This window comes from Phalacrocorax aristotelis, chromosome 4, assembly GCF_949628215.1.
Source record: "Phalacrocorax aristotelis chromosome 4, bGulAri2.1, whole genome shotgun sequence".
In the NCBI taxonomy this organism is placed as follows: Eukaryota; Metazoa; Chordata; class Aves; order Suliformes; family Phalacrocoracidae; genus Phalacrocorax; species Phalacrocorax aristotelis.
Genome location: NC_134279.1, coordinates 44,366,737 through 44,392,565, shown reverse-complemented (window position 1 = coordinate 44,392,565; position 25,829 = coordinate 44,366,737). Strand labels below are relative to the sequence as shown.

At 39.3% G+C, this 25,829-nt stretch overlaps 1 protein-coding gene and 1 long non-coding RNA gene across 4 annotated transcripts in view; both read right to left on the bottom strand.

The window, feature by feature from the left end:
* WDR17 (WD repeat domain 17) overlaps positions 1-3,501 on the bottom strand; it is a 59,576-nt gene extending 56,075 nt beyond the window's left edge. For both annotated transcript variants that reach the window (XR_012660333.1, XM_075091165.1), the window contains exon 1: positions 3,444-3,501. The gene's annotated coding sequence lies outside the window, so the exon portion shown is untranslated. The remainder of the gene's footprint in view (positions 1-3,443) is intronic.
* Positions 3,502-15,163: 11,662 nt separating this feature from the next.
* LOC142056936 (uncharacterized) lies at positions 15,164-23,242 on the bottom strand. 2 transcript variants are annotated; one of them, XR_012660485.1, is made up of 4 exons: positions 22,972-23,242; positions 17,477-17,667; positions 16,526-16,670; positions 15,164-15,850 (listed from the first exon to the last, which is right to left on the bottom strand). It is a non-coding gene; the product is annotated as an uncharacterized LOC142056936 (long non-coding RNA). The 2 variants fall into 2 exon arrangements; XR_012660484.1 differs by having other exon boundaries at positions 22,984-23,242.
* Between the last annotated feature and the right edge of the window lie 2,587 nt (positions 23,243-25,829).

The window sequence follows — 25,829 nt, the reverse complement described above, 5'->3', positions numbered from 1 at the left end:
ACACATCTGCTAATACTAATTTCCCAAATTCGGAAAACTAGTTAAAGCCAAACACAGGCAAGACTGAGTTGATTTTATTGGCAAAACAGATAAAGTCTTGAAAAATTTGTCTCCAAGACAAAACATGGAGATTTTATGCCCTAAGAACTTTTACAGAGCAGTCAATTTAACAGTTCTGTTCAGACACCTGAAGGGCCACTTGTGCGCTCCAATAACCACAAAAGCAAAAAGAACCCCAAAAAACATACACCACAACAGCCTCCAAAAAAAGATGCCTCTTCAACTGCAACAAGATTGTACTCCATTCTCTGGAAGTCTGAATGGCATACAACTACATGCATGTTCATAGCCTGCAGGTTAAGTATAAAAAAACGTGCGTAGGTTAGTAACAAATGATTAGAGAGCTGTTCTCAACACTAACCTCACATCTGAAAGTGGATGTTGTAATTTTTCTTTCCTGGCATTTAAACTTATATATGGAATTGATCTCCGGGATCTGACTTATCCTCTTTGATTCCATCATTATCAGTCTCCCACTACAGGCACATTCAGATAATAGGTAACAACTTGAAAAGGAAGTTAAGATGATAAAAACAGTAGCATTAATTAGTGCTCTCAGACCTTGATTTGCCTGTGTGTGCGTGGCAGGGGGTGGAATCAACCCTAGCATAAAAACTCCAAATGATTCTTTAACTGGATTGAAAAAGAGTATACAGAAAATCAAAACCAAAGAGATTAGGGTTTAGACTATCAATAAACTAAGCAATTTACATCTCATTAAGAAAGAAGCTACTGAGTAAGAGGCAAAAGCAGGAAGTCTAATGGCACAAGTAAATGCAAACAATTACATCCAAGACAGAAACAAAATAGAAGATCTCAAAACATATAAATTGAAGGGATGGGATAAACCCTATCCCCCCCAAAAAAAACCTGTGAGTAGAGATGATTGGTTTCAAGAGACCATGAAATTGAGTAAGAATTACACATCTATAGTGCAACAAGAAGAGAGAGAAGAAAAGAAAACCCTTACAAAATCAGTCAAGCATTGGATGTGATAAACCATAGGAAAAGTACGAGCCATCAACGGCATGTGGCCATGAGAAGAGATGTAAAATGTGTTAGGAAAGCTATTTTCAACACAGAAGAAAGCTTAACACCATTATACCGGGCACTCATGCACTATGTTTGGTTAGCATATTCAAGAGAGATGAATTTAAACATTTTAGATACGGCATTTTAAAAAATTGCTAGCCTGAACGACACTATATCACCGAATTGCCTATACCCTACAGGTGAATTCTCAGTTCTCATAGCCAGTTGCTAGAAATCAAATGATGTATTGATACTACTTCTCTTATTGTGCTGCATATCTTTTGCCTTATTAACAAAATATATGCGTTATGCGATATCTTCACCAGGATTTGCTTAAGTAACTCTTATTGTCCATATCAACTCTGACTCACAGACTGCAGGAAGAGGAAATACTGCCTTCACTAAGTTATCATCTCCTATTACCACTGCTAGAAATAAAATACTGGCCTGAGTTAAATGGACCATTAGTCAAACTCAGTGAGGACTTTCTTATGTTGTTGTTTGTATGTAGAAATTTTCCTCACAGCAGATGACCAGACTACAAGTTTATCATTGTGTAATGCGTCCTTTAAATAGCCAGAGCTACTCAATCAGTCCAAGATTTGGTGTAATACAATGCACAGAATGACACTTCCATTGAAACTGACAGATGGAAGAAGACAGTAGATTTCTTGTCAGGAAGAATAATTAATAAGTTACAAAAAAAAAGGTAAAACAATACTCCCAAGATATTTCAAAATTTTTGCATTATCTGTGTTACTCCATACATACTCCATATTACCTCTGCAAGTTCTTTAGATCACCATGTCTCTATATGGGTTACAACAATTAGCCAAAGATGATTGCACTGTTAACTGAAGCTTTTCAACAGTTCTGATATGCAAAACATAAATAACAATAATAGAAAGTTAGCCTGATTTGTGCAAGGCACTTGTTCTCCAGTAGAAACCCTAAAATACATCAGTAACTTAGAGTTGTGCTTTTAATCAGGAAACAATTTATTTGCAAATGGCACAACCTAAGTGAATTTCCCCTATTTTAGGACTACAAAAAAATTAGGAAGTGCAAAGGTTAGCAACTTGAGCTTTATTTAAAACAACGTGAAATACATCTTACCATGAATAACTTAAGCAAAATAACATTTTGCTTAAGTTTGAAAAACATCTGATTCTTTATGATACATGTTTATTATCTGAATTCTTCCTCCTAAATGCTCTTATGAATAGCAGGAAACTGCATGATGTCATGACAAAATTTTTAAATGAGGCATAAAACCAGAAAGCTTTACATTCCTAACACAGAAAAGAGTCTAGAATTAGTTAGAAAGAGCCACAACAGACTCCCTAGCCTGTGACATTTCTGAAAGACTGACTGCACAGCCATCTGAAAGATATTATTGAAATGAGTTTTGGGGCTTGAAATGGAAGCTTCCAAGAATTTATGTTCTATATCATGCAGTGGTTAAGCCAGTTATTAAGAACACAAAGGTCTTCGTTGATTTCTAAATCCAGGATTCTGCTAGTTACTACAGCATTCCAAGTAATTAAAGATCTCACTCAGACTTTGATTTCATGCCTGCCATTTTCAAGCCTTCCAACACAGTTTCTCAAATTGCCGCGTGACCATTTCTACATAAAGCAACATCTCTTAAGATATCAGAGGAATTTATTTAACTGAAAAAAACCAACCCACTTTAAACACTTATTTCTTCATTTGCGGGGTCTTCTGTCTTCAATTTGTTTTCATAAGCTTTGTTTGCTTAGCCTGGAGTTTGCTTTTGTGCTTGAACAATTTTTTTTTTTTTTTAACTCCCTAAGTTTGTTTTTGCTCCCCTCTCCCGCGCTTGTCCCAGCTGGGAAAAGCATGTGAAATATAAACAAGCCCAAGGCTCTCCCTCCCTGCGGAGGGAAAGCGTTTTCCAGGCAGTTTGCTTCCTCTAAAGCGCTGCCTCCGCCTTTACTCGATTTTAAGTTTACGTTTCCACACAAGCACGTTTGTACAGAGACAGGGGCACAGTGGGAGAGTCCCCAAAGCAACGCAAAACCCCAACAACACCGCCAGCCCGCTCCCGGACGCTTCACACAACCGCCCGGAGCCCCGACAGCTCCCCAGGGCGGCTCCGTTCCCGGGCCGCAGGTGGGCGAGGGGCGGCGCGGCCCGGCCCAGCCCCACAGAGCCGCCGCCCGCCGGACACCCGGGCCCGCACCGGGCGAGCTCGGACACCCGGGCTGGGCCGCCCCCCGCCCGCCACACGGCAGGGCGAGAATCACCGTACCGCTCACCCACCTCCGGCCCGGCCCGGCCCGGCCCGGCCCGGCCCGGCTGCGGAGCTCGGTGACCGCTCCCCTCACCTGCCGTCCCGCAGCGCCGACAGCGCGACTGCCGCCACCACCCCACAGGGGGAAACCAGCCCCGTCTCCCGGGCAACCCGGCGGGCCCGCCCCCGCCGCGCGCTCATTGGTGGGAGGCGCCGGCCGCCGGCGGGCGGAGGCGGGGATCGCGTTACTTAGCAACGGGGCGGGCGGTGCCGGCCTTACCTGAGAGCCTCTGGGGCGCGCGGGCGGGGCTTGCTCCGCGGCTCCCTGAGGAGACCCCAGTGGCGGCTCGCGCTTCAGCCGTTAACGGCCGCGTCAGTGTGACCTGAGGCGGGACACTGAGGGGGGCGAACCCCGAGCCCGGCTCCGCTCTTTTGTGCGGGTTTCGGCCTGCTGGGAGCGGGGACGTTTCCCGAGCCGGCAAGCCGCCCTCCCCGTTGCCGTGAGGGGTCAGAAACCGGTGTCGGGAGGGAAGGGCCGGTTTTACGCGCCCCGACGACCTCCGCGGAGCAGTGGTCTCATACCACCGGACGACGCTGTTGTTAAGCTAAGCATTTTAAGATGACACGAATTTTGAGCCATGTAGCTATAGCTGCGCCTTGATGGTAGAGGCCTTTGCTCCATGCTGAGGGACTGAAAAGAACTGCAGACTATCGTTTTACACATTGACTAATCCCGTCAAATCCGAGTCACAAAATGCATTCCACTGGATCCAACTCCACCAGCCTAGAGTCATCAGGTACATCATGTGGGCTTTTACTCCACAGACGTTTATTGGTCAACATTTTATTGTTTTTCTCTTCTACTGGTTCCCTCCATTTGTTTGTGCATCTGGATGGTGACTTGCAGCATGGAACTTTCTTGTTTACTGAACAACTATTTTTCCTTGAATTATTTTTCAGACAGAACAATCTCCTGATTCAACTCACTTCATCACCGTTGCTGTGTTTGTGTCAGTGCAATGTGAACAGTGGAGAGGTAGCCCATGAACTGTGGAACTACAGCTCCAAAGAGTGTTCTTGATTTCTTTCCCTAAAGCCAACTCAACCCCCTGTAGCTGGTATCTAAGCATGCTCAAATAAGAAAATTGTCTTCTTACTCTGTTCTCTGGACAAAAAGAATCTATTGCTTGAGGAGATCTGTCCTACAATCTAATTCCTGACCTTGCCAATAGATTCTTCTTTAGCAGAAGGAACTGAGAAGAGGTTGATAGGGTATCACTTTGTATATGATTTACTGGGCAGAAAGTGTGCAGCTCTAACACACACCACCTGCCAGGGAAAATCTTTGCTGAATTTGCTTCCTTCCTTAGAAGCCTATGTTAGGTTTTAACCTATATGATCTTCCTGAAGACCATAACAATCATACTTGGTCATACCAGAAGTCCCAAGCGCTATATTCCATATCCAGCAGCAGTCATTACAAGAAGTAGGTGCGGAGGCAGTAAGGAACAAAGCCATACAGCCTTTCCCTCTCTACATTATGCCTTTTGACAATCATGAATTAGGAACTTGGTCATACAAAAGGTCCCACAAGCACTATATTCCATCTCCAGCAAAAGCTTCTAGCAGAGGTACATGCAAAGACTATAAAGAAAAAATATATTCTTTCCGTCCTTATATTTTATCTTTTGGCAATTATAAGCTATCAGATTCTTGTACTAAATGTTACATTCAGATGATGGATATGTACTCCCAGCATTTATCTATCCCCCTAAATTTTTGATCTCCAAAACATCCCAGCACACTAAATTCTATTTTGAAAGTCCTGCAGAAAAACATCTGCATTTGTTACTTTTAAAACATCCATCTGGTAATCCATGTGCTCCCTTTTTAATGACAGGTAGCAAATAACAATTTTCTATTCATCTTCTGTGTGTCATTCATGCTTTCATAGCTCTTTTCAGCCATCTTCACAGGTTGAAGACATCTAGCCTTTTTTGTCTCTTAGCTAAGACTTAATCTGTAAATTCAACTGACAATCCTTGCTGCCTTTATCTTTTCTAGTTCTACTTCATTCTCTTGAGATAGGATGACTGGAACTGCCTAAAGTTTATTCCTGGAAAAGAGATGGTCTGTGGGTCATAGGACAGGTTCACAGGATCATAAGATAGTATGGGAGGATGCTTCAGATTAGAAGGGGCCTTCTGAGACAATCTAGTCAAACCTCCTGTTCAAAGCAGGGTGAGCCATGAGGTCAGACCAGGTTGCTCATGGCTTTATCTTGGTGGTTCTCTGCTGAATTTACTCCCTTTTGTTGATGCCTTTCTTGTGTTGGGGGACCAAAACTAGATGCAGTGTTACAGATGTGGTCTAAGAAGTGATGAGCAGAGAAAAAAAAAAAGTTAAATATGTATAACAGAAAAATCTTTTAATACTTACTCTTTCACGTGTTAGGGATAGCAACCTTTTATTTAGATAGTACTCCTCACAGTTGAGTGCATAAAGCTGTAATTTTCTCTGGATTCTGAGATTTTATTTAGCAGTGCAATCTCTGTTATATTGTGTTTGATTTTAGTTAGTTAGAAAAGTAATATTATTTTTACTAACTACTAAAAGTCTTGATTAATCTAGGCATACATAGTATCTCCTTTATGCAGGTGTCTAGCTCTACCACACTACTAAGAACAAATCCTACTTCTAACTTCTCTGTGACTTTCAGCTCAAGTAATGTGAGTGTCATGGTGAAATGTGTTGGCTTATTGCTATCCCTGTCCATCATACACAGTCTTATCTAGAGCATTAGTTACGGTTACCAGCACCTTAGGTTTTTACAGAATTGTTTCTTGTTCTTTCTCAGTCCCAGGAAGCTAAACTGAAGTTTATTCAGCTAGTTGCTTCTTTTTCTTACCAAAGCTCTGTAATTTCTCCTGCGCTTATGTTATTAAAGCAGGATACATTTATCCCAACTACGAATAGTGCAATAAACCAAGTAGAAATAGAATTTTAAATTGGGTCAAAAATTGAGTGTCAATTTCCATCATAAGTAGAATCAGTGAGTACTTAGAATTTTGGTAACTTTCATTTTATTCCTATGATGTGACTGACCTCTGGTGGGAGTCAGCAAACATTATTTAATTTCTCACTAAGAATTTTTTTTCTACTAGTGATCCTATAATACTGTTAGCCTGCTGCCTGGCAGGGATCATATGCTTTTCTACCTCATGTTAACTGTCAAATTACATCTAGCAAAGGATTTCATGTAGGACTCGGACTGATGATTATTTTTCTCCATTCTTGCTGAGAAGTGCTTACTGAAAGGGCTCAAAATAAGAAAATACTTGAAAGAAGTTTCATTCATTGCATTTAGTTCATGCAGTTGATTTATTAGATGCATACAGTCTCTGCTGCGGCTAAAATCAATAGCTTTCAATAAGCTATTGTAAGTGGGGGAACTGCTATCTTGGCAGTGCTGTTGATGTCTGTTGGTAGTTTTAGCGTTAAGATTGCCTATAATTAATTTCAGGAAATGGAGTATCTATCATGGAGTCCAACATTTGCAAACGGATCAGACCAAATCAGAAAGCCCTGCTTGCCCTTAGTGACTTGTATGGGGTAGATCTTGAACACAGAGGTTCTGCAGAACCTGAGGAAGTGCAAGGTGACAGGCTCTTCCTGGCTGATGATTACTGGTAGTTTTCAAAAAGCAGCTTTTTTAGCAACATGGGATGATCACTGCTCTGAACTGGCTGGCAGGCAGGCTCTAGTTACAAAATCTAGCACTGGGGTGAGATTCACTTTGAGAAGGGAGCACATACATTGAAGCACTGTACTAGAAGGTATATAAACTGCCATTATCGTTAATTTCTTACAGGAGTCCCATAAGATCTTTCACAGTCTCTCAAAGAGTAGCTCAGTTTACTAGAGACTAGGTGTTTAGAGTAAAATAAATTGTTTGCTGGAATCTATTGACTGTATTGTTTAGATTGGTATTGACTACAATAGGAATTTTAAACTCTTAAATTTAATGTCATGACATGTGCTCAGGTCATATAGCCGTTGCTCATGTCGATGTATGGGTCCCCACAAAAAAGGCCAACAATTAAAGTATCAAGATTCTGCGTGAAATCACTATCTCCTTGTTACACTATCTTCTGCAGTGGCCCACTACAGCATCTCGCATAAATACATATCAAATGCCAAATGAATGAAAAACCTATGATGATAAACCCGAGTACTAACATTTCTAACTCTCCTGGATGTTACAAAATATGTACTCAATGGACCTATTGATTTAAGAGTGCATTGTATTCTCCCTCTTGCTTGCTTCCTTCTTCTCCTTCATAGATTTCTTCAGAGAGATAAGGAGAAAATGAGATTGGTATTAACTGTCCTATCACTCAGTTCCACTAAGAACATGTCTTATTTCACAGGTAGCAATCATATTTTCTCTCAAATAGTTTACTTCATACACTTCTAATTAAACTTGAAGCAATTATTTTCATCTTACATTTAGCATTAAATCCTGTGAACTAGGTTTCTTTCTTTTTTTCTGAATATCTTGGCACTAATTTAAACTAATAGATAAGGAAAATAGAAACATTTGTGTTGAGTCAAAAGCTACATGTTATGAGTTGCTTATGTTTTTTAATGACTAGGCACTCAATTTTTTTGGTTTAAGATAATTATAGAAACAAGGAGTAATTTCAGGTCTTTAATGATAGACAACTTTTCATTTTCAGTAACTCTTTGCTGGTAGAAAGGAAGATTGTGTTGCCACCTCTACCACAACTATTTTGTGTTGGTTTCAATTTATCCTTACTCATGCTGCAAACTCTTCACACTTATAATGAATTTCAGTAACCCCAACCTGGAATTGCAAGAAAACAAGGCTCGAGATGCCATGGGAGAGGATGAGATGCCACAGGCCAGGATGAGGTGTGGTGATGCTTGGTGAGGTGAAGTGAGTCCCAGCAGTGGTGTAAACGCCTGGAAGGGAGAGAGAAATCATGGTGGGTGAACCACTGAGGGACCAACTCCTCTGCGTGCCCCCAAGGGCAAAGCCTCTTCGGTGGCAGGCAGGAGCAAGGCCTGCTGTGCCCTTACAGGTGCTGTGCAAGGCCACGGCTGGCATGGGAGTGGAATACTGTTTGCTCCAAACTAGTGGCAGGCTCAGGAGAAAAGGTCTGGCTGTTACCAAAAATGCTGCTGAGGCACCTATATGTCTTTGAAATCTTACTTTTAACGTGCACTCACTTGTGCAAGGCAATTGCTGAGTGCTTTTTTATGCATGTTTCTAAAGGCTGAACCTGCACATGTTTTACTATCAGGAAGTAAGAAACACGCTTGCACAGGGTGCCCATCAGTCCCTGTCTCCAGTGGTCAGATGTCGCAGCACCACTAAGGCCCAGGTCTGCCAGCTTTGAGAAGTGAAGACTGAAATCACCCCTTTGGCTAAGAAGGTCTTTCTGTCATGCTCAAACAGCTGTGTCTGGGTCCAGATGCAGTGGGCCTGGGTGAGTCAGACGCAGTGCAGTGTCCGGTGCTGATGGGTGTGCAGGCAATGGAACTCGCTGGGGGGGTGCAGTAGGACGGGACTGTGCGATGGGACTGTGTTCTGCCGTGCAGAGTGTATGGCGCGTGTAGGGGCAGATGTCACCCTCTGGGAGATGACTGGAAATTGCCTGTAGTCAGAGTTTTCTCTTCATGTTGGAACTTCATTTTTGAGGTAGCCCTGTTAACTGTCAGTACATTAGATTGTAGAGCTACAGTCTGATCTCTTCCCTTGTGGATCTGTGAAATCATCTCTTTCCTGCTCGTACCATGTCCTCCATGGACTTCTGTCCTCCCCTCCTGTTTTGCCTGCTTCTTCTTTCAGTCCCTTGTCTGCCTCTTTCAGCCCTGAGTAGCACATCAGGGTCCAGATGCATAGCTAATTATATACTTCTAGCCATCTTCCTTTACTGCGTTTTCCCCCATGTTTAAATCTACCTTACCGTAGCCTCTCCTTGGCAGGAGTTCTCTTACTTGCTTTTCTTTCACCTTTCTTCTCCTACCATTATCTCTTTATTACAAGTTAAAAGCTGACAGCTTTTAAGTAAGGGATGGTAATTTACTCAATACTTAGTAACATGATGTCATGCTGTGACAGTTCTGTTGAAGAATTTAAAAAGTTGGACTTCACACTCTCTTCTTGTCTGTAGTAAGATGTTGTGAATATTAATCTTCATATGCAAAGAATGGAAGAGTAAAGAGCAGTCCCACTTAATTCACATTTCTTCCTGTCTTCTTCCCTGCCCTGGCCCCCCCTCGGTGCCACTCAAACCCTTCAGTTTTCATTGAATAAAATAGGATGTCATATTTCTTGTCAGGTGCTTTCATGCAGGTATAATTTCTTCATGACTCCTTACTCATCTCTGCAGGCTAAATCAGTGGTTTTCAGGAAAGCAACACAGTGGATGTAACTGGAATGGGACAAAGTTCCAGAACTGAGATCTTCTTGTTTTCCAATTTGGAAAATTACGGCATCTACATAAAATATGCTATACTATAATAGTATAGTACTATATATACTATATATATATATATACACACACACTATAGTATAGTACTATAATAATATTACTATAACTGTTTTTATAGAAGCAATGCATTTTTTAATATTGCCTTTGAGAGAACCTTATAGTAGTAAGATCCAGGGGTAATGAATCCCACTTTTTATTATATCAAGCAAAAGTTTTGTCATGGATTTCCATGGGGGCAAGATTTTGCTTGGACACACTTGAGACAGAGAGATAAGGTCACTTTTGAAGGCACTGTCACAATTCAGAATTTACTGAAACATCAAATGTACTGTTAGGAAAGTACAGCAGAACTACTGTGGTAGATAAATGCATTGCACCTTTTTGACTTAAAAAATATTGGAAACAACTGTCCATTTTTGAGTTCTAATTAGTGAACTCTACTTTCAAGAACTGCTTCAGTGGCTCAGATTTATAATAATCGACACAAATATGTCTGGTGGTATCACTGTTCATCTATCATATATCTTTATATATTTGTTATATCTTAACTGAAGTAGAGGAAGGAAAAGGCAAAATTTGTTCAGAACTTGTCTGACACAAGCTAGTTACTGTATATATGTGTTTAATTTCTTATCTTTTGAATGGTTCTAGTTGTGTATAAGCATATCCCAGGCTGGTGTATGGCAAACCTTGAGGAACTGCTAATAGGCTGATTTTGAGCATTATATAGCTATATTAATTTCTTGTGTTTTGTAGGTGCAGTGCTGAAAAGTGTGATTCTAAATTACTTAACTAAAAAGCAAGAAAGAAATACATGATGACAGTTCAGACTGACACATTAATCATCAGTGTAAAAGATAATCTTTTTACTTCCCACTAGCTCTTATAAAAAAACTGGAAACCTTCAAAAGCATAGGAAGCCTAGCTTCCTTCTTTTATGTAAAACTTTTGCAAGAGAAGAAAGAATATGTCTGTTTCTAGACTTCTGTGGTTTTGCAGTGAAATGTTGCTTTCATCTGAAATATTTTATTTACATGTGGAAACAAAAATCCATAGACCATAAAACTTCTGTATCCTGCCTCTCCCTAATCATATCTGCAAACTTAGGCTTACTCATGTGAAAATGACAGTTCATGTATTACTGGGCATAGACCGAGAGTTTTAAAAATATATAAAAAATATTAAAATTAGACAGCATTAGTTCTTAATTAGTTCATGGATTTAATATTATGCCAAGAATGTGAATCTCTTTCAGTCTGAACTTGATTCTTCATTCATGAAGCATAAGTTTTCATTTTACTCCTTTTGAGCTGCTTATTTCTATCGCACTTTGTAACTTCAGTGTCTATATGTATTTCAGTTTTGAGTAATCATTTCTAATACGTTTAACTTCGGGTAAAATTACTTTGCCAGGAAGAATGAACAAATCATAAAATAATCATAAACTGAATTGATCTTAATGACTTGGAAAATGAAACCTCAGATGGATGTGAATATTTCAGAATGCCCAACTAGATTCAAGACAAAATAGGGAGGTGAGAGGGAATGAATTTCACTGGTTTGCTATTAACTTGCTCTCTTAATTGGAACAGGAAGAAATATTTTTTGTCCCTTTTGCCCCTGGGAAAGCTGCAGATGTGACTCTTCTAACTATAGGCCTGTGGATATTCATCCTGGTCTAACCCCTTTTGGAAATTAATGGAAGCAAAACAGTTGAATACTTTGAGAATATATGCACATTAAGTGTCACTTAGTCACTTAACAGTGAGTTTTAGAGTTAGTACACATTTATAAACTTTGAAAAGTATATTCATGATTTATTAAAATGTATCAATATGCTAATTTTTAATAATAACTGCACTAGAAATTCTACTAGCATCAGATGCTGCTATGTATCAATGTTTCAGAGCCGGCGGTTGATAATATATGACCGTGGTAGTTAAAAACTCTTTGGTAGCATTAAGAATCTATCTGGGGGCCAGAAAGCGGTGGATACTCTTATTACTTTCAACAGAAGCCAAATCAAGTACTTATTCTGTACCAGATGATTTATCATCTCTGAGATCATGACAATGTCCTCTGCTACATAACTGAAGGTTAAAAGGCAAGCTAGGGCAACATTCTAAGTTTTCTATTTCTCTTAATGTAGTTAAATATATTTTTCATTCCTTGCTTTTTTTTTTAATACCTTTCTCTCTTTTACTCATTCAGTCCTGTCCCGTCCCGTCCCTCCCCCGGTTTTTCTTTCTGTGCCATTTTTACCTGTAGTTCTGGAAAAAGATAAGCCGAGTGAGTTTTGCACTCTGACCGCAAACCTCACAACTTTCAGAACACTCATCTTCAGTAATAGGCTCAAAGCTTTTGCCTTGCTGCTGAGAGACCCCATCTCCTGACCTTACAAGCTCTGCTTGTTGAGGCTGATGGTTTCATTCACCACTATAGAGAAATGTAGCAAATAGCAGGGTTGGCTTTGTGGATGGAGATGTGCGTTTTCAGAAGTATTTGACTGGGGAATTTTGAAGATTAGCATAAAAGATACTGACTTTGACTTGGTGTTTGGAGAGGAATCAGCACACCAATGAGAATTGTGGGCTGGTTTTGGAGTTTTTGTTTGTTTTCTGCTTTTTTTTTTTAATTATTTTTCATTTATTTATAAGCTGCTCATGTTACCTTTATGGCAGGTTGCTGTGGTCCCGTAAAACACAGGAAAGTGATAGTATCACTGACTGCACACTCAACTCCATACCTCATTCAGCCTTGTTTATTTATTGCACAACATAGAGATAATTTACACTTGGATTGCAGCGTATGCTAGTGACATCTCCCATTTGGCACCGTTGAGTAAGGTGAGCCGACGGTTGTCCAATGGGAAATGTTTCTTTAAGGCTTTCTTTACAATCCTGTAATGTTCTGTAGCATAAAAATGAATAATAACAACGTTTATCGGAGCAGCTATTTCAGAGCCATACAAAAAAAGAGCAGAGTGAAAACCTGTTGAAATATTTGTTCTTTATGAAAGTTAATAGATAGGAGCTGCTCCTATGCCATGACTGCTGGGCAAAGCTGAGGTCAAAAGCCGTCCCAGCAAGCACAGGAATGTAGCAAATGCTCTTATCTGCTGTCTGTCCCTCTAAGGTTTTGACGCTCCTCCATGTATTAATTGAACTCAGAGTGCTGCCTGGGGAGCCCTCCTGTGAGGCACTGCTTATTTTGGTATCCTGCAGAGCAGCACAGATGCCCAGATAGCAGGTTCATGGCAGTCTCCACTTTTGCAATAAAAGCTGGCCAAAAACTGTCCCAGAACCCCTATATTTCCTCCGCAGCACCTATCAATCAAGACCTGGGTCCTGCCCGCCCTGCCTGCTCCCTGGCCTGAGGCGGACAGCAGTGCACTTCTGCAGGCCACAGGCAGCGGGCAGCAGGATGGGTGCTCTGCTTGGGTTTGTAAACTTTTGTATAAAATGTTTCCCGTCACTTTCTATCTCCTTTCAATTGTAACTTTTCTTCGGAGAGAATTCCTGAACCGCAGAGCACAATTTTTAACTAGAGAGCATTTATAACCAGTGGAACAGAATGGAAGTGAGAACATGAGCTGGAATAATTTTGTCTCTTACCATCCTGCTTTTTCTTTACTATATTTAATTCTGTCTTTCCCTTTCCAATAGCCTGTGGTAGTTACCCCTGTTCTGTAAAAAAAAGCAACTGACTATGTCATCTGTTTTTAAAGTGAGTGGAAATCCCTTTTCTTTGAGGAGGAGAGTGAGGCTAGGTTGATCATGTTTTTCTCCCAGCAGGATGTGCTGAATGTGGATGCATCTGCCTGCCTGCAGATGGAGAACTGGAGGATAAGATAAGATAAAATAAGGTCTGATAGAAAGCAGGTCATGGGAAAGGACGCAGAACACAACGCAGTTCCTAATTTCAGACAGGAATTTCTTGAAGTCAAAATTGTCGGTCTTGATTCAAGTCACTGGCTTGTCATAAAACTAGCCACTTTTTCTGCTTGGTTAGAGTTGATTTGGTTCACAGAGGAGTGCAGTTTGCATTGAAGCCAATGCGTATCAAGCCAGTGCTAGGTAAGTAAGTGCAATGCAGAGCAAGCACCAGGAAGGCACATAAGAGGTAGGAGCACTTATGGAACTACACCCTGGAAAAAACAATATCTTTCTCAGCATCTCTGAAAAGAGAAGAAATTGTGCCCAAGCCTTTTTAAATAGCCTTTCTGATAGGTCTTCATTGATTGCTGAGTTAAAATTCAAGGGGTTTTTATTAAAACACTAACAGATCTGGCTCATAGCTGTTCTCAAAAACTGGGGAAACTAAATCCAATCATCTGGGGACTATATACATAATCTATCTCTGCTTAGTGGTAGAGGACCAAATAATACTTTTCGGGGGTGGGGAGAGGGAGGAGAAGGGAGAAGGTTGGGGAGAGGAGAGCAAATAGAACTTATCACATCACTTTCACTGCTTATCACTTTCACCCTTCTTCCAGTTTGACTCCAATACAAGTTTCTAAGATTCTACCACTTAACACACTTAGACTTATTGGTAGGGATCTTCAAAGGGTTTGTGAATGATCCTGAAGGATGTGTTCTGTCCATTGGTTGTTTTTACAAATTCTCTATTAACTTCTGCATTTCGAGAGGGAGCAAAGGTCTGGAGGGATCAATGTAGAATCTGTGCCATGGAAGGGAGACTTGCTGTATAGTTTTCTGTCCTTTTCAAAAGTTTTTGTGGGTCTTTATCCAGAACTTGTTTTACCAGGTCTGCAAAATGAAGCATCGTGCTAAGGTATCTGCTGACATGCAGTACAGCTTGGTTATCCAAATACTGGAGATATTGTGAAATGGGATATTATCTCTTGGTAGATCTTATCAAGGTCCTTATTATGTCCTTCTGTTCAGCTTCTTTTATTTCCCAGAAAGTCTTTTGAAGCACCTCAAATTCTCAGACTCAGTCCCTCTGAAAAATCTCAAGGAGGGATTGCTTTTTTCTGTTGGTCTTCAGGTCAGCACACTTATACACAGACACAGGCTTAGGAAGCTTTACAGTATCATGCTTGGCATAAAAAAGTAGGGAAATGTAGGGCATTTTTATTCTGGGGACTTTAACTGTGGTACAACATGAGGTTGTGGTGCAGACTGTGATCTGGTAATCAACCAGGGTGTCGTGGTTTAACCCCAGCCAACAACTAAGTGCCACACAGCTGCTCGCTCACTCCCCCCATGTTGGATGGGAGAGAGAGTCAGAAGAGTAACAGTGAGAAAACTCATGGGTTGAGATAATTTAATAAGTATATTTAATAAGTAATTTAACACAATTTAATAAGTAAAAAATAAATAAATAAAAATTAATTATTTACCATTTAATAAGCAAAGCAAAACTGCGTACACAAGGAAAGCAAAGGAAGGAACTCATTCACTCCTTCCCACCAGCAGGCAGGTGTTCAGCCATCTCCAGGAAAGCAGGGCTTCATCACGTGTAGTGGTGACTTGGGAAGACAAATGCCATGACTCCAAACGTGTCCCCCCCACTTCCTCCTTCTTTCCGCAGCTTTGACATCATATGGTATGGAAGATCCCTTTGGACCACTGGGGTCAGCTGTTGCAGCCATGTCCCCTCCCAACCTCTTGTGCACCCCCAGCCCATTTGCTGGAGCAGAAAAGGCTGTGACTCTGTGTAAGCACTGCTCAGCAGTAATGACACCATCCCTGTGTCATCAGGATTGTTTTCAGCTCAAACCCAAAACACAGACCCATACCAGCTACTATGAAGAAAATTAACTCTATTCCAACCAAAACCAGCACACTGGGTAAAAATACAAAGTTTTAATAAATGAGTGAGGATTGCTTATAATGTTACAACCTCATTTTCCAGCCAAGATATTGCTGATTTCAGTTTGCTTTGGAAAGGCTGTGTTGTAAGCTGGAGCTTGTAAATTGCAGTCTGGGATCTTATTGAGGAATAGCTCATATACCTGCATGAGAAAACAGTGAAAAATTTCTGTCCCTGCAGTCAGAGCCCTCAAACTCCAGTCTTCTAATGAAAATAATGTATAACAGTACAAGCTACAATGGTTCTTCCTGTTCTGAAATCCCATTCTTGTAATGAAGTAAAAGCAAATATGTTAGTGATGTCATATCTCGTTTTTTTCTAGTTTCAAGTGCAATCTCCTTGTCTTGTATTCTCTGCTTCTCAGACTAAAATCTTATGGACTGATTTCTTCCATGTAGATCTGTTTGTGTCACTGCCAGCCAGCATGGACTGAAAGTTACAACATGCCAGTATATATTCTGTATTTATTCCACAGAAACAGATCTAAAAATGTAAAAGTGATTTGTGCAGTGCTTTTAACTTGAACGTAGTTCTGTTGATTTGTGCATTCTGTGATGATTCTATTATCAATCATCATGCTTTGCATATAGGATGATAATCCTGTGTAGGAGCACTGGTCTTTAATTTGCCACCTACAGGATGTTACTTTCCCTTTATTTAGTAATTTGTTTGCTCATAAAGCTGTTCTTAGGAAAAGCAGAGACATGGTAAGGGGGATACAAAACTTACTGGTGATACTGGTGATTGTGACCCTGGGCTGGCTGCAGGTAAATAGTAATGCTTGATAGTAGGTGCTGGTGGCATCACACCAACTCACCTGGATTATTGCCAGAAGAAATATTTATTTAGTCCTGGTAGGTTATTATTCTGTCTTTCTAAGCATGTGAAGCAGTCCAGCAGTTGCTTCAGATGTTGTTGAGGTGGGTAGGCAGTGGCTCAGCAAAGTTGCAGTAATCAATTTTCTGTTAAAGAAAACAAAATATACTGCTAGTAGTGAGTGGGAGGGAGTGTGTTGGAGAAGGCTGGCTCCAAAATGTTGCTTGTGAAATATGCAACATTTTGGTGATCTCTGAAAATAGAAATGCTGTCAAGTGTGTCAAAAAAAACCCTTTTTTTGTGATATCTTCTTGAGTAATTTTGACATTTGGTGAGAATCCTGTTGCTAATAGTGAAACTGGTCAGGGTATTATGAGATATGCTTTGATATTGTATGAGAAAGGTAGCGCAATCATTGAAGTTATTAGAGTGGGGAAAGAGAGGATGGTAAGAGCATACTGAAGGAAAGGACTGTTACTGGTATAGAAAAAATAGCTAATATTTTGCTATTGACTTGTGTGTTTAGGACTTCTCACTTTTTTTGACAAAACAGGTAAAATTTCACAAGTATCCTAGGCAGACATGATTTCTTTACCCTGAGCACTAACTCATTTTACTGAAACTTTTTTGTTTCCTTTTCTCCCCAAACCACTTAAATTCATTGGCAACATCCCTGAACTCTGAGAGGTAAAATTTTTCAACTGACTTGTAAAACTATAATCATTCCAATAGCATAGTAAAGATATTAAATAGAGATTTTTTTTCTCACCTTTCAGTTCAAAAGTTGTATAGGTTGTGAGAAATGGACATGGCTAATCAACATGTTTTTATAGATATGGACTTTTACATTCTCTTCTCTTTCTGCTGTAAGAATACAGTTGCAAAACCAAACCCAGACCCAGTTTTATGTTTGTAACCATTTTTTTTTCCAAAGTTAGGAAGAAATTATTACCTAGTTCTACTGATGAAGGTATGAATTCAAATGCAGAAAAAAATGTTGAATGTAGTCATTGTGCAGGTCACAGATTTTGAATTTAAAGATGGATATAATGCTAGTGTGATGAATGTTGATGAGGTCCTGTTGAAATCGCTGATTCTACTGGATTTCCTTCCTTTAGCACAGAGATATAGAGCTGTTAACTCCTATGAAGTAGAGGAGATACAATAGTAGGAAACACTTTTTGAAGCAAAAAACACAGGCAGAAGTAGCAAGGCAAAAAAAAAAAAAAAGATGTTTGTGTCCTTCAAAGTCTTGCTCTACATATTTTGTTTTATGAATATTTGCACTGGTGATACGAGGCAGCAGAAGGAATAGCCCAGGAAAACACTTAACTGAGAATGACGAAATTGAAATTTTTGGACTGAGTGCTTTCTTGAAAAGAGACTTGGAAGTGTAAGAATTCACCTGATTTTGTATCAATTATTTTGGCAGTCAGGAAAAAAGATTTTAGTTTGTTCTATACGATTTTTATATTTCAAAACATGATCCCAGTCAACAACAAAATCTGAAGGTACCGTTATTAAACATCGTATCTGAAATGTTTATTCATCATCTGCCATAGCCTAGAGAATAGTATATATTTGGATCAGGGCACCTGCCACCCTCATCTTCTGAGAAAAGTGTGTTTTCTGAACAGTACTCTTACATTAATGGCCCAATAATGTACGAAATATTGGCACAGAGTGGCATAAATTGTGCCTCTGTGAAAACAGGTACAGCAGGTAAACCTGTAATATAGCTAATATACCCAATGTTTGTCCATTTTAAGGTTTGAAAAGCTTAAAGTGTTCTCTTTGTACCTCTGGTTAGTAACCTCCCAGACCTCTGCGCATACTGGGAGAGTTTTGGGGACAGAAATGCTACCTATGTTAGAGGTAGATTGAGTTGGAGTCCATGTAAGCAAACTGACACTGCTGGATGTGCATCCAATGTTGCTGTTATTGTGAAGGGAATATTTTCCATCTTTTTTGAAAGCTTGTGGTGATTATGAGAGGTGATGGACTGGAGAAAGGTAAATAATGTGCCTTTTTTCAACAGGGAGAAGAAGGACATCCAGGCAACTGTACACAAGACAGTCCCCTCTCAGTTCCTGGCAAGATTATGGAATAAATCTTCCTGGAAGCCATAGCCAGGCACAGGAAGGTAAATAAGGTGGTTGAAAAGAGCCAGTGTGGCTTTACTGAGGACAAATAATATCTGACTAACCTGATTACATTCTGCAATGAGACAGCTAGCTCTGTGGAGAAGGGGAGAACAGGTAAACAGTGATATTTACCTTGACTTAATCAAGTATTTTGACATGGTTTCTTAGAGCATTATAGACTGGTGGCCATGATGTGGGTGGGAAAGCAGCTGCACTGTATGTCTCAAAGAACAGAGGTGAACAGCTTGAAGCCAAATTAGTGGCTGCTTACAAGTGACGCTCTTTAGAGGCTGATACTGTTGCAAATACTGCTTAACATTTTTGTCATTGACCTGGATGATGGGATGGAAGGTGCCCTTAGGTTTGTGAATGACAGTGAAATGAGTGGGGGAAGAAGGTAGTCTATATGCTGGGCTATACATGGGGCTAGCACTCAAAGGGACCTCAACTAGCTGTAAGAGTGGGCCAAGAGGTACCTGAAAATTGGTAAGAACAGACATAAAGTCCTGCAGCTGGGCTGACATAACCCCATGCAAGAGCATAAGCTAGGGAATGACTGCCCATGAAACAGCTCTTTAGGAAAGGACCTGGGGGTGATTGCGAATTTAAATATGAATCACCACTGTGTGATGCAAGCTATCTGCATGCTTGGTGGCCACAGTGCCCCTAGCCAGCACAGCAAGGGAAGTGATTCTTCCCCCTCATTCAGCACTTGAGATTGCATCAGGTGAGTACTGCGTGGAGATATTTCCATCCTTCCCCCCACACCCATAAGGAGATTGTTAAACAGGAGTATGATCAGCAGATGGTTATCAGAATGGTTAAGGGTATGGAGCGCAGTGGAGATTTTACAGTCTTGAAACACAGAGTTCTCATTTTATAAAGGGATAAATATATAAAATTATTTAATACAAAATGGGCCATTAAAGATTGTGTGCTTTTAACACCTAAGATTGTGTGGGCTAAGAAGTTCTGATGTGAAAACAAAATCTGATACCTTTGCTAGGAAGCAGTTTGGAAAGAATACTGTTCCCTCCAAACATACAAACGTTAAGAAAACTAAAGTAATATCTAGCCTTAGTATTCCAATTTGCATTACGAAAAAGATTTAAAATAAACACATCAAAGGAGTTTTATGATTGGCTTATTCAGTATTCTCCTTTTACACTTATTCTAGTCTGCTTTGGTTTCCATAGCTACTAGTTTAATCATGATGCACAGAGCTATTTCTAATTACAGTATATGCCAGCATAAAATTAATTCTTTGAATATCTTAAGTAACAAACAGCTTGCAGCTTGTTCTCTGGCATTTTATTACCACAAATCCTGAGGTAGCACATTAACACATCAGCACACCATATTTAATATGTTCAATTTTATTAAAAAAAAAAGTCTTTAAATACGTACCTGCTCAGATCTGTGTCAAGGGAGACACATTAAAGAAGGTATGTATTATACCCAAGGTTGATGCATTCATTTAAAATTATATAGCACTTGTAAATGATCGGTGGCTATTATAGAAAAGATTTGCCATACTGAACATCCAGTACAATCCAGTTTTGTTCTCTAGTTTTTATCAATGTGAAGTCTCTGTGACGTCTTTAAATTCTTATTAGGTGAATATATTTTTTTCCTTACCAAATAAGGGGAATTAATTACATATATTTTCTGTCCTGAAGAACTTGCAATATGCAGGATGCATGCTCAAGAACTGAATGCAGGTGAAGCAGACATACAGTTCAGCGGGAAGTTGTTCCAAGTGCAGTGATGGCAGGATAGGTCAGAAATTAAAAAAGGCTGGATTTTCCAAGAAGTGCTACACATGAATGGTAAAGAAGTCAGTGGCAGCTGATGATCAGTGCTGTCAGAAACCATGCCAAGACTTGCTGATATTTGTTTTCTAAATGAAACAGACATTTATCTTATTATTTTACCTTATTTTACCTCCTATGTCAAATAATATTTATATTTTGTTTCCTTATTCAACTGCCTTCCCCTCCGAGTCCCAGGCTATACTAACACATTGTCTTCCCAAATATGTTCCTGCATTGTAAAGTACAATGAATAGAATCAGAACTTTTTTGCGTTGTGATTGTTGCCTGATAATAATAGCATGGTTAATTAAAATGTCTTCTCCATCTTTTTGACTGTTAATAATCTGTGTTGTCAGGAATCCAAAATAATCTTTCCTTAAACGTTTAGGATAAAGGTAGAGCTTTGCAGATTTACAGAGATTTAAACTGGAGTTAAAGTTTAAGGTTTTTTGACATATAGAATTTTGAAATATATAGAAGCAAAATTATTTTATGACTTTTGCTATAGAGGTCATCCATTTATCAACCTGGGAGTTAAGTGCGAAATGCAGACTTCTTATTTGCTATGTGGTGAGTGTTTTGGCAGTTTATTACTTTTTATATTGTTTCACTGATTTACCTAAACAATGAAGTAGTATGCATTAAGGAACATGGTGCATACAAAGAGCTAATTTAAATAGTTCTAAAATTATTGAGGTAATTGTCATTCAAATTGGTGTAAAGGTGGCTTATTGAATACACTTAATCGATACACTCCCATTTGCTTCTTCCTAAACATCCTTGCTGTATTATGTAGTGAACTCTGCCTTTTTATATAATGTATATTATATGCTTGCAGTTCTTAAAAAACTTTGCCAACCTTTATAGAACTTCCCTAGAACCTGTTCTAGAAGAAATTTGTAATTCAATCACTTCTGGATTAATTTTCACATGTATATCAAAAGATTATATGCTCATTGTAAGATAATAATTATTCTCTCATTTGTCACTTGGAAAGTTATTTGCAGGCTGGTATTTTTCAGGAGCTTTTTTGTGTTAAAACTGTCTTCCTTCATCTTTAGCCTTCATCTCAAAACTTTCTAAGATTTCTTATGTAGAAATCTACCTGCATGAGATGACTGGTCTACTAGATTTTAAAGGTATTTCTTTACATTTTGAAGTATATCCATTTCTCAGGGACCTTATTTCTGGTCACATGATTAATCTGTCCTGCATTACAACAAATTGGAATATGCTCCTAACTGAAAAATGTAAAAATATTTCACTTTCTCATCTCTAAAGTACTCTTTAAGATGGTGAAATGTGAATGTGGTTAAAACGTAGTTCTGTGAGCACTGTGTAAAAAATTCTGTTTCACCAGTCCCGGTTAAGCTACTAAGCTAAATTGACCTGGCGATTCAAGAACCAAAGTTAAAAGAAACAAAAACAAAACCAAAAAAATAACCCCCCTAAACAAAAATTATAAATTTGGTCTTTGATGAAGAATTCTTGGAATGTTTCTTTTTATGGTCTGTCAGCTGTAGGGCACTCCCATCATGTTACTATCAAAAAGGGCTGTTGTAATAAATTAGAAAGAGTAATCAACAGAAGCTGGCATGTAGCACAGCACACTCAAAGAAAGACCGGTCTAAAACCTTCCACAAGTCTTGATAGTCTCATATATTCATCTGAACACTGTTTTAAAAGTTCAGGTAAATAGGCGAATATCGGTTTCAAAAGTTATGGGGCTGTACTAATAATATATAAGCACTTGTTTCTCTCATTAGAATTATATGTGAAATTCCTTGTGGAATTTCCGAATGGCTTGTGGATTCTTGCTTCAAAATGTATTGACACTTTCAGGTAGATTGGCATCTTATTTCAACAGAGTGGTTCATCATAATTTATTATTGGCAGGTGAAAGTGATATCTCTGTGTTCTCGTTTATAGTCAAATCAAACCTTGTTCTGTCCTGATTCTTCAAGCCTAATGGATATAGCATAGAGGACTGCTTACATCCATTTATTTTAAATATATTGAAAAATTACTCTTTTATTTTGCTGTCTAAATGATCTTGTAGCTATCCTAGTAGGTTTGAATGACCAAATAATTGCTAGATACTTCTCTGGTGAACTGAGGAGGGAGGAGAAAGTATTATAGAAGAGAAAAAACTGATGGATCATATAAGAATGTATTTTGATTTTTCCTCATATTTAGATAGAGGAAGTGTGAATTGAGCCTATAAATTTAAAGAAGTTAATGTTAGCAAGTTCAGATTTGAGATAACATGAGTTGTTTAAAAGGTAGCTGAATCCAATGAACTTTCCTAGATGCGAGGTGGTAGCTTCTCTCTGTTTCTGAACAGTCTGTAGCAGGGTACTTCCCAGTGAGCACGTGCACACACACACACACACACACACACACAAATATTACAGGCACAGCCAGCCTTTGTGGGCACCTGCATAAACACACACAGAACTCATAAACATGAGCCAGACAAGCACACTGACCAGCTTGCTTACGTGTGTTGGGTCTCTCGTATTCCTCAATTGTTCTCCATTTTGCTGGTGTTGTTCCTTGTTGATCCATCTTGATCTATCCTTATCTCCACCCTTGTCTTCCCAAAATTAACAACTTGTATGTAATTACTTCTACCCCATGGGTGCCAGTAGCAGCTAGTTATCACTGGCATTGCAAAAGCCCAATCCCCAAAAGGACCCCCCTTTAATTATCCATAAAGTTCAGCCTTTTCTGTCCTGACTCTCCCTTAACCACCTGTGAAATCTGGCTCTTCCTCTCAATGCGATTTGCAACCTTTGTCAGATTGTCACTCTGTTATTCGGTATGTCCAGCAATTTCTCAGATCATGTTCAATAGTTATGTTGTGTTCAGAGAGCTAAACCCAATGCCAGAGCCTGGTCATCTGCCTGCATACCTTAACAACTCAAACAAACAGAACAAACAAACAAACATCATCTGTTGATGAAATATTGCAACTTATTTTTCACAGGCAATTCAATATGGCAATTCCTAGTTAGTGAGTGCAACTTCCAGGTTTTTTTCTCCTGAGGCAGTGAGATGGTTTGTCTGGGGTTTTGGCTTGCTTTTATTTTTCTTTTTTAGACTTTCCAACACTTCTGTATGCATGTGATAGAATCCAGATTCTTCACATTAATTTTCAGATTCACTGATGCTATTTCTTTGCACAGGAGTTTTGTACATAGAAAAGACCCTGCATGTACCAAGGAACAGGTGTATCAAAATTCTGCTTGCATGAAGGAAGGTTCTATTTACTAAAGCTGTACTTACGTGGCCATGTGTGTTAGATTTGTAGGAAACTGTAGATGCTAAGCAGCTAAGAGTTATTATCTAGCCTTTATGCAGGGTGTTCAAGACCACTTTTGAAAGAAAATATTAATTCTTAAGAAAAGTATGGCCTGGTGAAGTGACATAAATGTTACAGCGTTGCTCCACTCTGTCTCTCAAAATGATCCTGCTGGGACAAAATAAGACCTGGAACAGAAGATAGAATCAGTTTGACTATGACTTTCCTTAGTACGTGACCCACCATTAAATTGGTATGATTTTCAAATAAACTCTAAATGCTTTGAGTTTTAAAGATTTTCTTCCTTTTTTTTTTTTTAAATTTAGAATGCTCATGCTCAAATTCTTGTGGTTTAGATTAGAATTATAATTGACAGCAGCAATGGGAAGCAAGCTCTGAGATGTAATGCTGGAATAATTTAGGAGATGCTGCTTATATTTCAAGTTATATAAAAATGGTTACCAAAAACCTATCAAAATTCTTATGAAGACTTCCTGACTATACATATCTATAGTTCTTTTCTAGGAGGCATTTTTGAGGCTTGTAGACATGTTTATATTTCTGGAAAAGAGGTAAAATACTGTTTATTATAATTAAGGAAATCTCTTCTGTCACAGAATACCTGCTGTCTTACTTTCAGTTGAGTCAAAGATAATTTTTAAAATTGATGAGACTTTGTAGTGCATTTGAGACCACATTTGGAGTACTGTGTCAAGTTTTGGGCCCCCCAGTTTAAGAAGGATGCAGAACTCCTTGAGCAAGTCCAGCAGAGAGCTACGAAGATGATCAGGGGACTGGAGCGTCTCCCATATGAGGAAAGGCTGAGAGACCTGGGTTTGTTTAGCCTGGAGAAGGCTGAGGAGGGATTTCATAAATGCCTATTAATATCTAAAGGGTGGGTGTCAGGATGATGGGACTAGGCTCTTTTCAATAGTGCCCAATGACAGGACAAGGGGCAATGGGCACAAGCTGGAACACAGGAAGTTCCACCTGAATATGAGAAAAAACTTCTTTCCTGTGAGGGTGACCGAGCAGTGGCACAGGCTGCCCAGGGAGGGTGTAGTGTCTCCTTCCCTGGAGACATGCAAAACCCACCTGGTCATGTTCCTGTGCCCCCTGCTCTGGGTGTCCCTGCTCAAGCAGGGGGGTTGGACAAGATGATCTCCAGAGGTGCCTTCCAACCCCCACCATTCTGTGATTCTGTGATTATAAGGAGGCTTGTATTTCCGCAGGATGTAGGTGACTTCAGTGTTAGGACATACCAGGCTAGTTACGTGTGTAGAGATGGCAGTCACTGTTGAAAATATATAAATGTGGATTTGATTTGGAAATACCCGTTATCTGAAAATGCTGGTACAAATAGCATAGTTTCCATTTATGCTATGAGCTGTGTTATAATAATGCTGTAGTCTCTCTCCTTGGTAAAATAAGGCCATTTGGTTCATCTAACCTAGCCAACTATTGATATTGTTTTGTCTAAAATGGTGTGTGTGTGGTTGTTATTTTTGGAGGAGATGGACATTAGCCTCAACAATGGAAACAGATTTTTATAACAATAGGATTGTTCATAATATTTAGTTCATGTTGCATCAGAGCTGTAATGTGAAACACTGGTTAAAAGTCTTACTTCATACTAAAAGGCTTAAAAATATTCTGTGTGACTCATTTGGGGTTTGTGGTTTTGTTGTCAATGATAACTACCGTAATATGATTTTTGTAATATCTGTTGGTTCTGAAATACAGTGTATACTTTATAAGCAAATAAATTTGTACTGTTCAAAAAGCATGAAATGCAGATGTTTAGCATTATGCAGACTGCTTATTTTGATTGGATGAATGTTCTGATGGGCGATGATGCAGACATATAGATTTTATATATGGTTGCTTTTCAGAGTCGCTGGTAACGGAACTGAAAAAATAGCAGTATCTCTTGATTTTAGCCTTGAGCAGTCCACAAGACTAGACCTAGTTTGAGATGCAGTTATGAAAAGTGTGGCTCTATGTGGAGTTTTATATATATGGTAATGGTAATACAGTTAAGTT